The following is a 17,733-nucleotide window of genomic DNA, read 5'->3' as shown; positions in this document are numbered from 1 at the left end:
GAACATAATATTAATTTTTACGGTACTTTTCAGAGGCAGTATAGTACAGAATATGATTCATTAGTATTGCGGTACTATGCTAATACTGGTATACCCTACAACCCTACATTCCACACACACATTTACAGTGGTTAGTATGTCTTACAAGACCTCAGTGTGTGTAAACAACAATGTAACATTTTCTTTCACACACATTTTTTCAGTCAATACGACCCGAGGCCTTTTTCGAATTGTGCAATAATTATCACCGTCAGCGTTTTCTTGCAGATTTGGAATGTGAACAAACACAACTGCCATGGTTGATCTGCAGAAGCTTTGAGAAACACATGCAAGACCGGCAAATTTAAATAACAATAAAAAAACTAAACAAAAGAAGATGTTGTGATGCCAAAAAATATCGACGTAATCATAGTAATATCGACTAGATACGCTACCGTACTTGGTATCATTACAATGGCGTTTGTTTACATTTTGACATCGGTGAGCTCCGGTGTGTAGTGAAACATGTTTAGCTATTCCTCGTCCTGCAGGGATGATACTTGTAAGAAACGTACTTTATTTGTCGCCATGGAGGCGAGTATTAGTGATTTAGAAGTAGCTAAAACACTGCCAACTGGGGCTGGACGTTCACCGCTAGGTGGCTAGGGATGTCTTAAAGCACCTCTTCCTGAGGGCGTTTCAGTGTTATAACTTCACTTTTAGAGGGTAATTTTACCACACCTAGTGTGTGTGTGTGACTATCAGTGGTACTTTAACTTTAACTTGACTTAACCGGATTGCAGACTTGTGTGCAAAGATAATTTTTTCGTGAATCGGTACCCATCCCTATTTTCGGTAGATTGTTTTTTAATCGTACTGATAATCAATCAATCAATCAATCAATCAATTCCTTTATTGTCATTGTCTTAATAACACTTAAGTCATACATGTCAACAAGATAATTAGTCACATCTACTAAAGTTTTCCTCAGAACTACATAAACATGTGTGTTTTTATGGTTTCATCATTCAGTTTTTCTTAGTCCAGAGTGCTGGTTTGTAAGTGGATCGTCAAGTCTGTCTGTGTTCTCTCTTTGTTTGTGGTATGAAATAAGTTAATCGGTTTAGTAGGTTCTTGCCATGCGGCGGGATCCATGCCACAGACACTTTAGGATGCCTTTACATCATAATCGCAGAAAGTGAAGAGGAAGTAAGTAAGTTCACCATGAACCAGACAGCCAGAACAGAAGGTCCCCCAAGCAGAATACTGGCAGTTTGCCAGATGGAAAGATGGAGCATCCACAGCCTGGTACATCTAGTATGGCTAACTGATATGAAGCCAGCACAGTGGCTGAGTCAGGGTGACAAGAGGCCACGCTCTAATACAGGCCACAGTCAAGATGGAGAGCAGCTTCCCCATTCCCACCCCTCCTTAATACGTCTCTTCTCAAACATGCCCACCAGGCATGGGCCAGCTGCTGGAGCAGCGGAGCAAAGGGGTGGGGTGGAGATATGAGCGTGTCGGGATGGAGGCGTGTGGTGTCTGTATCAATCCGTCACGGGCTGACAGCTGATTCCTTTGCCCACAGTGGCTACGGGCTACTGACCAGAACCAGGCCAGAGCTGACCAGCAGTATCTGAGTGTGCACGTGTGGCTGTCTGTGCATATCATCTCTGCAACAATAAACACACACATCCATGTGTACCGTCCTACTCGAGCCACTTCCTCCTCCATTGCTCTGTCTTTCTCGCTCCCTTTACCTCCGCCGTCTGTCCGTGACATCTTGCAAGTCAATCAATCAGTTTCAGCTTGCCGGCGTTGGAGCACCACATTTATCCAGCGCACAACCTGCCTGTCATACTTGCTGAAGTATTTTTATTCTAACTGACCTTCAAACCATTTTTTTTTGTTTTTTTCATTTCACCGTGGTGCCTCGGGTAAGTGCAACTGAGAGAGCCTTCAATGGCAGAGGGGAGGCTGAGAACAACATCTGGTGTCTTTCAGTTCCACCCTCTGCAGCTTTTACCTGGCCCTCCTGGTATTTGACAGCACCCCTCGCATGCCCCTCGGAAAATAAAAGCATTGTTTCATCTGTATCCATTTGTGCGTCTGGCAGCTTGTCTGGGTGCACGGTGGTTCAATCAGATGCGGAATGTTTTAGGCAATAGAACACAATTACTGGCATGGTGCTTATGCAGTATTATTCAATAACACAATCCCATTGTGCAAAAAGCATTTAATTAATCAAAACAGTTGCTATTGTCACGGTACTTCTGAGACTACTGAGTGCCAAATATTTCCATGTTTATTACCTGCGGATATTACTTGCAGTGTTGCCAGTCTTTGGGGTCATGAGATTTTTTTTTTTCTACATCTAAAAAACTTCCTTGTGGTCTAAGTCAGTGTTTTTCAACCTTTTTTGAGGCAAGGCATGTTTTTTTCATTAAATAATTCTGGAGGCAGAAAACGTTAAAAAATTGAAACTCCACCGGGTCGTCGTGCCTTATTTTGAGTTTGTTGGTGTTTTCCTGTGTAGTGCTTTCGTTTTTGTCTTGCGCTGTTATTTTGGGGGCCCTTCCTGTTTTGTTGGTGTTTTCCTGTAGCAGTTTCATGTCTTTTTTTGAGCGCTATTCCCCGCACCTGCTTTGTGTTAGCAAGCAAGGCTATTTAAGTTGTTGTTATCCTTCTTTGTGTAGACATTGTTGATGTTGTACTTTGTGGACGCGTAAGTTTTTGCTGTCGTCCAATATTTTGTTTCTGTTTACTTTGTAGCCAGTTCAGTTTTACTTTTGTTTTGCATGCTTCATTGCCTTTTCCTTTTGTTCATTTTTGGTTTAAGCATTACATACCTTGTTACCTTCACGCTGCCTCCCACTGTGGTCTGCATATTGGGATCACAACAAACCATCTTCGTCTCGCCCGACACATTCCGACTTTTGCAAAGCAATTAACTACCTGCTGCCACCTACTGATATGGAAGAGTATTACATGGTTACCCTGCCGAGCTCTACACAGCAAAGACACTAAGTAACGGCACATTATTTGCAGATTATAATTATTGAATTGTAAAAAAATATTTTTTGGACCAATTAGGTGAGGTTGCATAATTTCCCACGGCACACTAGACCAGTGTTTTTCAACCTTTTTTGAGCCAAGGCACATTTTTTTCATTGGAAAAATCCCGAGGCACACCATGAGCAGAAAACATAAAAAAATTAACCTCAGCAGCCGACATTGACAGTAAAAAGTTGTTCTCGCAATTGTTGGATATAAATTCAAACCATAACCACCCATACATCAATATAGCGCTTGTCTCAAAGTAGGTGTACTGTCACCACCTGTCACATCACGCCGTGACTTATTTTGAGTTTTTTTATGTTTTCCTGTGTGTAGTCTTTCCTATTTTGTTGTTGATTGTCATGTCATGTACGAATGTACTTTGTAGACGCCGTCTGCTTTACACGCTGTAAGTCTTTGCTGTCGTCCAGCATTCTGTTTTTGTTTACTTTGCAGCCAGTTCAGTTTTAGCTTCGTTTTGCATAGCCATCCCTAAGCTTCAATGCCTTTTCTTAGCGGCACTCGCGTTTTGTTTATTTTTAGTTTAAGCATTAGACATACTTGCCAACCTTGAGACCTCCGATTTCGGGAGGTGGGGGGAGGGGGTTGGGGTGGGCGTGGTCGGGGTGGGGCAGGGCGGGGGTGGGACGGGGGCGTGGCTAAAAGGGGAGGAGTATATTTACAGCTAGAATTCACCAAGTCAAGTATTTCATATATATATAAGAAATACTTGACATTCAGTGAATTCTAGCTATATATATATATATATATATATATATATATATATATATATATATATATATATATATATATATATAAAATAAATACTTGAATTTCAGTGTTCATTTATTTACACATATACACACACATAACACTCATCTACTCATTGTTGAGTTAAGGGTTGAATTGTCCATCCTTGTTCTATTCTCTGTCACTATTTTTCGAACCATGCTGAACACCCTCTCTGACATTGATGTGTGGCACGCACAAAAGTGCTTTCATCAAATGCACTAGATGGCAGTATTGTCCTGTTTAAGAGTGTCTCAACATTGCTGTTTACGGCAGACAAACTGCTTTACGGTATACAAAAAAGTGACTGCTGTTGTTGTGTGTTGTTGCCACGCTGGGAGGACGTTAATGAAACTGCCTAACAATAAACCCACATTAGAAACCAAGAACTCGCCCTCCATCATTCTATAGTTATAACGTGATTGGGCAGGTACGCTTTTTTATATTGTGGAGGACCTGAGTCCGCCTGAATTTCGGGAGATTTTCGGGAGAAAAGTTGTCCCGGGAGGTTTTCGGGAGAGGCGCTGAATTTCGGGAGTCTCCCGGAAAATCCGGGAGGGTTGGCAAGTATGGCATTAGATACCTTTTTACCTGCAAGCTGCCTCCCGCTGTCGCCTGCATATTGTGATCACGACAAACCATGTTCCCGACATCCACAAAGCATTTAGCTACCTGCTGCCACCTACTGATATGAAAGAGTATTACACGGTTACTCTGCCGAGCTCTAGACAGCACCGATACTCAACGGCACATTTGCGGATTATAATTACTGGTTTGCAAAAAATATTTTTAGCCCAATTAGGTGAAATGACAGCATCTCCCACGGCACACTTGTATGCCGTGGCACAGTGGTTGAAAAACACTGCACTAGACAATATCTCACGGTACACTAGTGTGCCGAGGCACAGTGGTTGAAAAACACTGGTCTACATAATATGTAATCGTGGTGCTTCAGTCCAAATTATGGAAAAAATTATGTTTTACAGACCACCTTCAAGTCGCCTTCTGACTGTCTCTTCAGAATGCGCCTTTTTGTGGACAGTCTTATTTATGTGCCAAGCCCCGTTCGACTGAACCCCACACCGTATATGGGCGGTATAGCTCGGTTGGTAGAGCGGCCGTGCCAGCAACTTGAGGGTTGCAGGCTCGATCCCCGCTTCCGCCATTCTAGTCACTGCCGTTGTGTTCTTGGGCAAGACACTTTACCCACCTGCTCCCAGTGCCACCCACACTGGTTTAAATGTAACTTAGATATTGGGTTTCACAATGTAAAGTGCTTTGAGTCACTTGAGAAAAAGCGCTATATAAATGTAATTCACTGCACTTCACTTCACCGTCAGTCATGTTGTATCGTAATTTCCGGGCTATTGCTTGTATTCCATTTCGTAACTTCTAAAAGACAGTGGTAGTCAACCAATCCAAGATGGCTGTTGTGCAGCAAGTAGCGCACAAACTCTCGGAGTATGCACAAAAATCTATGCAATGGAATTGATCTATACTTTATAAAAAAAAAAAAAGATTTGTCGGGTGATATCAAGGATTATCTGTCGGTGGAGTTCCCGGACATGTCAAATTATTTTGTGCTCCGACGTCATTCTACACGACAAAACCGATTAAAACTTGGAAAATCACGGAGGTCTACAACTTCTTTGTGCGTCACTGGGTCAAGGATGTTAGTATAAAGTATAAATATGCATTGTTTTTTCTTGGGTAAGGTTACATGTCATGATTCAACTTTGCGTCTTGCGAGGACTCGTCTATGTAAACAAATAGTGACTACTAGCACCCAACAACTGACACCCGTGACTGGATATCCATTTAACAAAACAACAATTACTGAACCATTACTTTTGTCTTGTTATCATATGTACTCTAACACATTTGTGTACAAAATAAACAAGAAGTATATTTCTTGACAAAGTGTCATTGAGTCTGACTTTTTGGTTTCTGTTTGTTAACAGTTAAAATATAAACAATATCAATATAACACAAAAGAGAGTTTATATTTAGGACAGAGTAAAACAACTTGCACTGAGCCTAGTCTATAAAATCCGCTACACCTCCCTGATACCAAAGTACATGTCAAACTACTTCCTTAACGTAAATGACCGCCATAACCACAACACCAGGGGGAGCTCCACTAACCACGTTGAACCCAGATTCCGATCTAACAAAGGTCTTAACTCATTCTCTTTCTATGCCACATCAATGTGGAATGCGCTCCCAACAGGTGTAAAAGAAAGGGCATCTCTATCCTCCTTCAAAACCGCACTAAAACAACACCACACTTCAACCCTAAACTAACACCCTCCCTTCCACATCATAGCTGTTCGGATTGTAAATAATCAAATGTAAACAATCAAATGTAGACACTTTTTCTTATACTTTCTGATCTCTCTCTCTCTGTGTCCACTACCTGCTGTACATATCTTACCAAGTCAGACCTACACTGTTCCAATGTCCATTTCTCTGATGATGCAATTGTTGATGACTGAAGTGTGGATACCAACCAATCCTAACCCCCCCTCCATATCCCACACCCCGCATTGTAAATAATGTAAATAATTAATTGTATATACTCTGATGATTATCTTGTGTGATGACTGTATTATGAAAATAGTATATATCTGTATCATGAATCAAACAAGTTGAAAAACGTATTCGGGTGTTACCATTTAGTGGTCAATTGTACGGAATATGTACTTCACTGTGCAATCTACTAATAAAAGTTTCAATCAATCAATCAATCAATCAAACATACTAGAAATACTAAACAAGTAAATAATAGTTAAAGTATATCAAACAAACCTTCAACACAGGGGTCACAGCAAAATTGTGCGTTGTTTGACTCTGCTCCCTTGGACTGTAGTGCGTTCCATTTTCCTCATCGTCTTTCGTAAAATCTTGCACTCTTTCGCCCTTCTTGATTATCTCTCGAGGAACTCTGAAGAAAGGTTGATCCTTTCCGTAATTTGAATAGTTCGTACAGTCGAAAACAACACTAGCTATAGGGCATTTTTCTTCGACAAAGGCTAAATGGCGTCTAGTATCCATTTAGAACAGACGCTGGCTTGACCACCACGCATATTCAAGCCAGGCGTGACATCATGTAAATCCAAGCAATAAGAGCGCACCAGTATTTAAGACACACTCAAAAAATATTTTACGTATATTAGCCACACCGGACCATAAGACGCAGATATACCGTTACGAAAGATTTTGCAAATGTTTATTTACATACTTTAATTGTTTCCAAACGGTGTCTGTCACACAGCAGTAAAACGGCTGATCAAACAAAACAGAAGTCATCGTCATGGACCTACTAGCTGCAGAAGTGAGCTCTCCAATCAGCTAAACAGACTCATTAACTCCAGGGTGAAGTTTTGGTGAATTTACGAAACTGAAACAACACAAAGTTAACAATACTGACATAGACACTTGTAAATGTGCTAGCATATTTGCTAATGCTAACGACGTTAGCTTGATTCCATTACGATAGCACGTACAAATATGCATCAAAACACTCCTACAGACATCACACATGGGACCGTTTAGTAAGTATGAATTGTTTTAATAATATTGTAAAACGTACAAACGTTACTTGGAGTGATGAATGAAGAACGTTATAGAATATATTCTTCAAGCACGGAACAGGAAGTACATTGTCAACCAGTGAGTGAACTTGTCCAAAAGATGACGCCATAGCACAAACAATAACACACCTTTTCAGTGTCTATGTCGGTGTAATTCAAAAAGTATTTGTTGAATACAATCAACGTTTATTTATATAGCCCTTAATCACAAGTGTCTCAAAGGGCTGCACAAGCGACAACGACATTCTCGGCTCAGATCGTACATCAGGGCAAGAAAAAAGAGAATGGGAACAACGAAAAACTTTGGAAGGGACCGCAGATGTGGGGACCCCCCTGGGTGACCGGTGCAGTGGATACAGTTAATAATGTGAGAGTCAATACAAAACATTATGGCCGTCAGCGAAAAAAAAAACGATAAATTAGCTGCACTGTTTTATAAAATGTAAAAAAGGAACCATTTATAGTCCGGAAAATATGGTAGTTTTTAACACTTCCATATCGAGTCTAAGTTACAACGATACGTTACTTTTTTATTGGCAACAGCGGAGGATTTTAGCATGCATGTGCATGTACAAACCAGTCTGCCTCACAACAAAAGGACAGAGAAAAAGAAGGAATTATTTGGCGACAACTTTGGACTACAACTGGATGAAAATGTCAGACTCGGGTTGTACGGTATGGTATAGTACCGCGATACTAATTAATCATTTTCGGTACTATACCATCTCTGAAACTAAATCACTAATCCTGGTCTCCATGGCGACAAATAAAGTAAGTTTCTTACAAGTATCATCCATGCAGGACGAGGAATAGCTAACCATGCTTCACTACACACCGTGGCTCACTGGCATCAAAATGTAAACAAACGCCATTGGTGGATCTACACCTAACATCCACTGTAATGATACCAAGTACAGGCACGTATCTAGTCGATACTACTATGATTACGTTGATATTTTTTGGCATCACAACAGCTTCTTTTGTTTTTTTTAAAATGTATATTATGTTTATAAACTCAGGAAATATGTCCCTGGACACATGAGGACTTTGAATATGACCAATGTATAATCCTGTAACGACTTGGTATCGGATCGATACCCAAATTTGTGGTATCATCCAAAACTAATGTAAAATATCATACAAGAGAAGATTAAGTGATTATTACATTTTTACAGAAGTGTAGATAGAACATGTTAAAAAAGAAAGTAAGCAGATATTAACAGTAAATGAACAAGTAGATTAATAATTCATTTTCTACCACTTGTCCTTAATAATGCTGACAAAAAATAGATTGATAAATAATACAATGTGTTACTGCATACGTCAGCAGACTAACTAGGAGCCTGTGTTTGTTTACTTACTACTAAAAGACAAGTTGTCTAGTATGTTCACTATTTTACTTAAAGACTTAACTGCAATAAGAAACATATGTTTAATATACCCTGAGATTTTTTGTCCCGCGACCCCGAAGGGAATAAGCGGTAGAAAATGGATGGATGGATGGAGATTTTTTGTTAAAATAAAGCCAATAATGCAATTTTTTTGTGGTCCTCTTTATTTCGAAAAGTACCGAAAAGTATTGAAATAATTTGAGTACCGGTACCGATACCAAAATATTGGTATCGTTTAGGGATGTCCAATAATGGCTTTTTTGCCAATATCCGATATTTCGATATTGTCCAACTCTTAATTACCAATACCGATATCAACCGATACCGATATATACAGTCGTGGAATTAACACATTATTATGCCTAATTTGGACAAACAGGTATGGTGAAGATAAGGTCCTTTTAAAAAAATAAAATAAAATAAAATAAGATAAATAAATTAAAAACATTTTCTTGAATAAAAAAGAAAGTAAAACAATATAAAAACAGTTACATAGAAACTAATAATTAATGAAAATTAGTAAAATTAACTGTTGGTTAGTACTATTAGTGGACCAGCAGCACGCACAATCATGTGTGCTTACGGACTGTATCCCTTGCAGACTGTATTGATATATATTGATATATAATGTAGGAACCAGAATATTAATAACAGAAAGAAACAACGCTTTTGTGTGAATGAGTGTGAATGAGTATAAATGGGGGAGGGAGGTTTTTTGGGTCGGTGCACTAATTGTAAGTGTATCTTGTGTTTTTTTAAGTTGATTTAATAAAAAAAATTAAAATAAAAAAACGATACCGATAATTAAAAAAAAAAACGATACCGATAATTTCCGATATTACATTTTAAAGCATTTATCGGACATCTCTAGTATCGTTACAACACTATGTCAGACTCGCGCAAACTCTTCAAGTAAACCTCTACCGTATAAGGAAATAACCGCTGACGTAACTAAGGCAAACAGACCGATCAAACAGGTCGTTTGGAGCAAGTATGGAATAAGGCAAGATTGTTTTATAAATATCTCCGCTGTGCCTACATGGTTGGAGTTCACATTTTCAGGACTTATGGGGATCTCAAATACACAAAAACAGATACCAACAGGTAAGAAAAGTCAGTTTTGCACAATAAGAGCTCTTTAAGGCTGCTTTTGGGGACTGATTTTACCTCCCTTTTTGATCCTTATTCTTGAACAAATTTCACCCCCCCCGGCATCCCCCTTATCATGCCCCCCACCTCCCGTAAGCCTTGCCTCCACCGCCACCACCCCCTCCGGCTCCTGACAGAACCTCAGCAGGAGGCCGCAACACTGATGGATGCCACAGATGGACTTTCCCTCAGAGCTCCCAGCCCTGACGCAGTGTGTGATCGGCAGGGTCAGAAGCCAGGCCTCCCCATGAAATGCATGTTGTAGCAGGAAACAAAAGACGGGCCTCCATCTCTACAAAAAAAAAAAAAAAACCTCTGCACCCCTTTGAGTCCCCCCCTCTCATCCTAGGGAGACGCCTTGGAGCTGCCTGGGAGAGTGAACACCACTGTGGAGTGCTTGAGGGTTAAAAGTCGGTTTGTGTGTGTGTGTGTGTGTGTGTGTGTGTGTGTGTGTGTGTGTGTGTGTGTGTGTGTGTGTGTGTGTGTGTGTGTGTGCGTGTGTGTGAGTGGGGGTCAGGGAAGTTGCAGAACCCTTTGTTTTTTGGCTCTTTGTTCCATGTAATTGTGTCGCAGGCACCGTGTGGGAGCACCACATTCATGCTGACGCTCATGATTGCATCGTTATAATTGTGAGGCTCGCATGTGCACGCGTGCAACTGTTGTTTGTTGCGGTCGCATACAGTTGTGTGTGTGTTTAATGTCCACCCACACACTCCTCGCCATCCCCATAGCATGTCACCAGGCTGAATAGACAACTTGACTGACACAAAAAGGCTGAAAAAAGATGGGTGGGGAAAGAGGGCTCAAATCAGATTGGAAGACTTTGGGTGTGCACTGCAAACTGTTTGCCATATGCCTAGATTTAAAATGTTATTTCTAGAAATGTCCAAAGTAGGGTTGTATGGTATACTGTACCAGTATTAGTATAGTACCGCGATACTAATGAATCATTTTCGGTTCTATACCGTACCGGTCCCCCGCCCGCGTCGAAGTCCCGTCGTGACATTGCTGGTTTACGAGCAGACGAGCATGTTCGGCAGTGCACAATCACAGAGTACATACAAGCAGACACAGTGTGTAGACAGAAAAGGGAGATTGGACGCATTTTGGCTTAAAAGCTAAAGATAAAGGTGAAGTTATAACACTGGAACGCCCTCAGGAAGAGGTGCTTTAAGACATGGCTAGCTAGCTAGCGGCTAAAGTCCATCCGCCGTCGGCAGTGTTTTAGCTACTTCTAAATCACTAATCCTGGCCTCCATGGCGACAAATAAAGTACGTTTCTTACAAGTATCATCCCTGCAGGACGAGGAATAGCTAAACATGCTTCACTACACACTGTAGCTCACCGTCGTCAAAATGTAAACAAACGCCATTGGTGGATCTACACCTGACATCCACTGTAATGATACCAAGTACAGGCACGTATCTAGTCGATACTACTATGATTACGTCGATATTTTTTGGCATCACAACATCTTCTTTCGTTTTTTTTTAAATGTATATTATGTTTATAAAATCAGGAAATATGTCCCTGGACACATGAAGACTTTGAATATGACCAATGTATGATCTTGGTATCGGATTGATACCCAAATTTGTGGTATCATCCAAAACTAATGTAAAGTATCAAACAACAGAAGAATAAATAATTATTACATTTTAACAGAAATGTAGACAGAACATGTAAAAAGAGAAAGTAAGCAGATATTAACAGTAAATGAACAAGTAGATTAATAATTCATTTTCTACCATTTGTCCTTAATAATGTTGACAAAATAATAGAATGGAAAATGACACAATATGTTACTGCATACGTCAGCAGACTAATTAGGAGCTTTTGTTTGTTTACTTACTACTAAAAGACAAGTTGTCGAGTATGTTGACTATTTTATTTAAATACTTAACTGCAATAAGAAACATATGTTTGATGTACCCTAAGATTTTTTGTTAAAATAAAGCCAATAATTTTTTGCAATGATCTGTGGTCTGGATTATGTTTTTGTTATTTTTTGTTAGTTTTGGACTCTTTTAGTTCCTGTTTGCGCTCCCTTGTTTGTTTAGTTACCATGGCGACTTATTAGTTTCACCTGCCTCATGTGTTCGGGACACGCACCTGCTCTAATCAAGAGACTATTATTTAAGCTTGTCTTTGCCAGTTAGTCGTCCTGGCGTCATGCTTAGTTCATGCTTAGTTCATGCTGCTCGTTCCATGTCCTATTCCAAGTTTTTTGCTAGTTATTTGTTTCATGCCACAGTAAGTTTTGTTTGTTTTGTGTCCATAGTTCAGGCTAAGTGTTAGCGTATGTTTCCTGCGTTAAGTTGTATTTTCCTTAGCCTCTCGTGCAATCGGAACGCTTTCCTTTTGTTTTAGTTCCTGACTTTTGTCCTGTGTAGGATTAATTAATTAATAAAAATGTTCCTACCTTCAAGTCCTGTCCAGAATAGTCCGTTGGCTTCCTTGGACAACAAACCTCGCAGTCAGTTGCGACCCCCCCCCGATATGACATATACATGTTAAACCTGAATTTAAATCTTAAATCCAAACCTAAATACAGGGAACTCACAAACCCAATATTCAAACAGTTAAACTTATTAAAATTTCATGAACTGTCAGAGTATAATATCCTAAAAATCATGTACAAAACACATGCAAACAATTCTATCAAACAACATTCAAAACAGATTTGTAAAAAAGAGAAAGTCATTGAAAGGAAACTGAGATCTTTAATAAATCTACATTTTAGAACAGTGAAAATGGAAAGTAGTATTTCCATCAGAGGTGTTAGTTTATTGCACAATCTTGACAGTAGAATGAAACAATGTAAATCTCTTTCTGTATTAAAAAAAATGTGAAAATCATGATGATGAAAAGATATAATTGTTTTTGTTTTTGTTTTTTTTTTGTCATAAAAAAATACAATCATGTGTGCTTACGGACTGTATCCCTGCAGACTGTATTGATCTATATTGATATATAATGTAGGAACCAGAATATTAATAACAGAAAGAAACAACCCTTTTGTGTGAATTAGTGTAAATGGGGAAGGAAGGTTTTTTGGGTTGGTGCACTAATTGTAAGTGTATCTTGTTTTTTTTTATGTTGATTTAATACATTTTTATTTTACTTTTTTATTTGTTTATTTTTATTTATTTTTTTTATTTCTTGTGCGGCCCGGTACCAATCGATCCACGGACCGGTACCGGGCCGCGGTCCGGTGGTTGGGGACCACTGCTCTTAGTGACATCATGCACAAAAGTGCACTAATAGCTTGTTTTAAAATGTCTCTGACAATTTTGCACTTTCTGTTTTGGAAATGACATGAATGTTTGTGCCACTGCTTAATAACTGTTTAATAAATACTGTGTTGGTTAATTGACTTAGTTGTGATTTCCCTCTCTGCATGAAAGTTTGAAATGAGCATATATTAATGCAGTATGAAGAAGAATGTTTTAATGTAGACACATAGAATCATCATACTGCTGTGATTGTATGTATCAAGTGTTCATTCAAGGCTAAGGCAAAATATCGAGATATATATCGTGTATCGCGATATGACCTAAAAATATTGAGATATTAAAAAAAAGTCCATATCGCCCAGCCCTACTTTGTAGTCACCAACATTGAAAGTCAAAATAGGGGGCAGATATATGTTTTTAACTCATTTCTGCTCCTTTTCATTCATATTTTACTTTTATGTTATGTTGATTGATTTATTTTTATTTTACTCCTAAGCTTCAGATGTATATGTTGCAAAATGAGTTATTTACACAGAAAGATTCTGTAAATGTTTATTTACATACCTTAATTGTTTCCAAATGCTGTCTGTAACACGGCAGTAAAACGGCTGAACAAACAAAACAGAAGTCATCGTCATGAACCCACTAGCTGCGGAAGCGAGTTCTCCAGTCAGCTAAACAGATTCAATAACTCCACGGTGACATCAAAAAGAATGCCATGATAAGTAAATAATACTAACACAGACACTCATAAAAATGTTAGCATGTTAGCTAACGCTAACGATGCTAGCATCATTAAGATAGCATGTACAAATATGCATGAAAACACTCCTACAGCCATCACACATGGGGCGGTTTAGTAAGTATAAACAGTTTCAGTTATACTGTAAAACTTACAAACGTTGCTCTGAGTTTTGAATGAAGAATCCATACGAGTAAAAACAATATGGACGGCTGGAAGACTGAACGGCACTCTATTTCCAGTTGAAAGCTCAGTCTAAACAGAAGGGCAATGCAGCGCGACGGCACCTGCAGTGAGCAAACTCGTCCAAAAGATTGCGCCATAGCGTGAACAATAAAACACCTTCTCTGTGTATTTGCTTTGGGGTTGTTTTTTTTTACATTTTTTATTATGGCTGTCAGCAAAGAAAAAGCCATAAATTAGTGGCATCATCTTAAAAGCTGCAGGGTTTAAAGTGTTGGAAAAAAGTAACGTCTCAGAGTCCAGAACTTAAATCCTAAAGCCCTAAATGTTAAATCTAAACATAAATGTCAAATCTAAATCTAAATTTTAAATCTATATGTTTAATCTAGTTGTAAATGTTAAATATAAATCTTAAATCTAAATGTCAAATGAGCTAAATGTGAGAAAAGTGCACTAAATGTGAGAAATATACAGTATCTGCTAGAAAAGTGTGACTGAATTTTTACATTGGGCAACCAATGCCTCTCGTCTAAACACACCACTGAGTCTCAAAACAACATACAGTCGTGTTCAAAAAGTGGGTATAAAATATGGGTCTACTGAAAATGTGAGCAAATCTGTTGGGTCAAAAGTATACATACAGCAATATTAATATTTGGTTACATGTCCCTTGGCAAGTTTCACTGCAATAAAGCGCTTCTGGTTGAATTTTTGACCACTCCTCTTGACAAAATTGGTGCAGTTCAGCTAAATTTGTTGGTTTTCTGACATGGACTTGTTTCTTCAGCCTTGTCCACACGTTTAAGTCAGGACTTTGGGAAGGCCATTCTAAAACCTTAATTATAGCCTGATTTAGCCATTCCTTTACCACTTTTTACGGGTGTTTGTGGTCATTGTCCTGTTGGAACACCCAACTGCGCTTAAGACCCAACCTCCGGGCTAATGATTTTAGATTGTCCTGAAGAATTTTGAGGTAATCCTCCTTTTTCATTGTCCTATTTACTCTCTGTAAAGCACCGGTTCTATTGGTAGAAAAACAGGCCCAGAGCATAATACTACCACCACCATGCTTGATGGTAGGTATGGTGTTCCTGGAAATAAAGGCCTCACCTTTTATCCTCCAAACATATTGCTGGGTATTGTGGCCAAACAGCTCAATTTTGGTTTCATCTGACCACAGAACTTTCTTCCAGAAGGTCTTATCGTTGTCCATGTGATGTCAGTGATGTGATGACCACGACTGTAAGCTAAAGAAAATACACAGATGGACAGTCCAAAAACGTTTTTTAGTTATTGCACTGTAAAAAATTGCAATACTGAATGTGTTTTTCCCTGGACATGCTAACAAGTGTAAATATGTATTATATTAATAAACAAAGTTTGTTAATCTGGTTCTACACAGCCAGTTCATGTCGAATATTGGTCAGATGTAATTGTCAAGTTTTTTTTGGTGGGTCACTGTGTCACACCGCGTCTTGTCTTGGTTTCTTCTGTCTTGTGAATTGCATGTTTTAGTTTGAAAAGTAACTCCTCTCCTTTCAGATCACTTGCCCTTCCTTTTGTGTCATCAGTCTGACATCACCCCTGACCCCTGATTGTTTCCACCTGTTCCCCATTACCCTCATGTGTCTTATAAGCCCACGCCTCCCTTTGTTGTGTGCCAGATTGTCTCGTGTATTCGTGCCTCTCTATATTCGTGTCCATGCCTTGCCTCATCTTGTGTTTGAATACCCCATCCATCCATTTTCTACCGCTTATTCCCTTTGGGGTCGCGGGGGGCGCTGGAGCCTATCTCAGCTACAATCGGGCGGAAAGCGGAGTACACCCTGGACAAGTCGCCACCTCATCGCAGGGTGTTTGAATACCTTGATCCTGAATTCCTTCGTTTAAATTTTGATTTTTCTTTTTCTTCTCCTCCTCAGAGTGATTTTGTGTTATTTCGTTTTTTCAGCAAAAGTGGTGAGTTTTCAGATTTTCTTGCAGTTATTCATTTTCCTCAATTTTTTGAGTGACATTTTTTGTTAACCTTTATTAGACTAGAGACAGTGTAGAAGTTTCATAGCCATTGTTTCTTCCACCTGTTGGAGCGTTTTTTTTGTTTATAATGAATTTCATAGAATATACGGCGCCAAGTATATTTTGTTATTGTTTTTGTGTTTTCCTCCTTTTGGAGTGAGTTTCGGTTGTTCCATTTTTCTTGGAACCTTTTTCGCCGACTACCGTATTTTTTGGAGTATAAGTCGCGCCGGAGTATAAGTCACGCCTGCGGAAAATGCACAAACATGAAAAAAAAAACATATAATAAAGAAAAAAAAAAACATATATAAGTCGCACTGGAGTATAAGTCGCATTTTTTGGGGAAATTTATTTGATAAAACCCAACACCAAGAATGGACATTTGAAAGGCAATTTAAAATAAATAAAGAATAGTGAACAACAGGCTGAATAAGTGTACGTTATATGAGGCATAAATAACCAACTGAGAACGTGCCTGGTATGTTAACGTAACATATTATGGTAAGAGTCATTCAAATAACTATAACATATAGAACATGCTATACGTTTACCAAACAATCTGTCACTCCTAATCGCTAAATCCCATGAAATCTTATACGTCTAGTCTTTTACGTGAATGAGCTAAATAATATTATTTGATATTTTACGGTAATGTGTTAATAATTTCACACATATGTCGCTCCTGAGTATAAGTTGCACCCCCGGCCAAACTATGAAAAAAACTGTGATTTATAGTCCGAAAAATACGGTAGTTTAGTTATAGCCTATATTAAATTGCCCTGTCTCTGGAGGTGAAAGGAAGCTTTCAAAATAAAAGCCTGCCAAATGAATCCCTACTCTGCATCTGAGTCCTATCTTTTGACCAAGCCTGACACTCTGCTCTTATAATGCAAGTTATCATTCAGCGTTGAAAGTGGTGCTACCACCACCCTCATATGTGCCGTAACTCATCCCTCAGGCTCGCTACAGCTGGCAGGCAGCTGGTAACTGGTAAATTAATCTGCATTTCTGTCACCATAGAAACTATTCTATCACTAAATCTCACACGTCTAGTCAATGCCATTTGTTGTATTGTGTTGTTGTCATTTCAAAAGTGTACATGATCATAACCTTAGGTAAGTGTAAACGATCACATTAAACATGCAACATTTTAATTGCATGGCCTTTGACCTTTAATCGTTTTATCTTATTTTCACTCTTTTGTATTATTCATAATTTTCTGCAGAGTCAAAAGTTCATTAGCACCAGCAAGGGGCAAAAAAACCACCTCCCATCACAATTATCTAGCATCACTGCAGTGGTGTGATCGTCACGGTAACTGCGTGTGTGTGCTAGAATTTGTGCATGTGTGTGTGTGTGTGTGTGTGTGTGTGTGTGTGTGCTACATTAAGTTTAGCTGAGCTGATCCTAGTTAGATTCCAGCCTGTTGGAGCTAAGAGTCACTAGACCACTCAGCCTCCGGCAATCCACTAAATTAAAGGCCTAATGCACAATCCTTGGTGCGGGCTGACAAACTAATGAAATGGAGAAGTAGGGGCCCTCGGGAGGATTGGGCTGCAGATGAAGATGCCTCCAATGAGAAATTCAAGGCAGGAAC

The sequence above is a fragment of the Nerophis lumbriciformis genome, linkage group LG12 (genome assembly GCF_033978685.3).
Source record: "Nerophis lumbriciformis linkage group LG12, RoL_Nlum_v2.1, whole genome shotgun sequence".
NCBI lineage: Eukaryota > Metazoa > Chordata > Actinopteri > Syngnathiformes > Syngnathidae > Nerophis > Nerophis lumbriciformis.
This window is presented reverse-complemented; position numbering follows the sequence as displayed.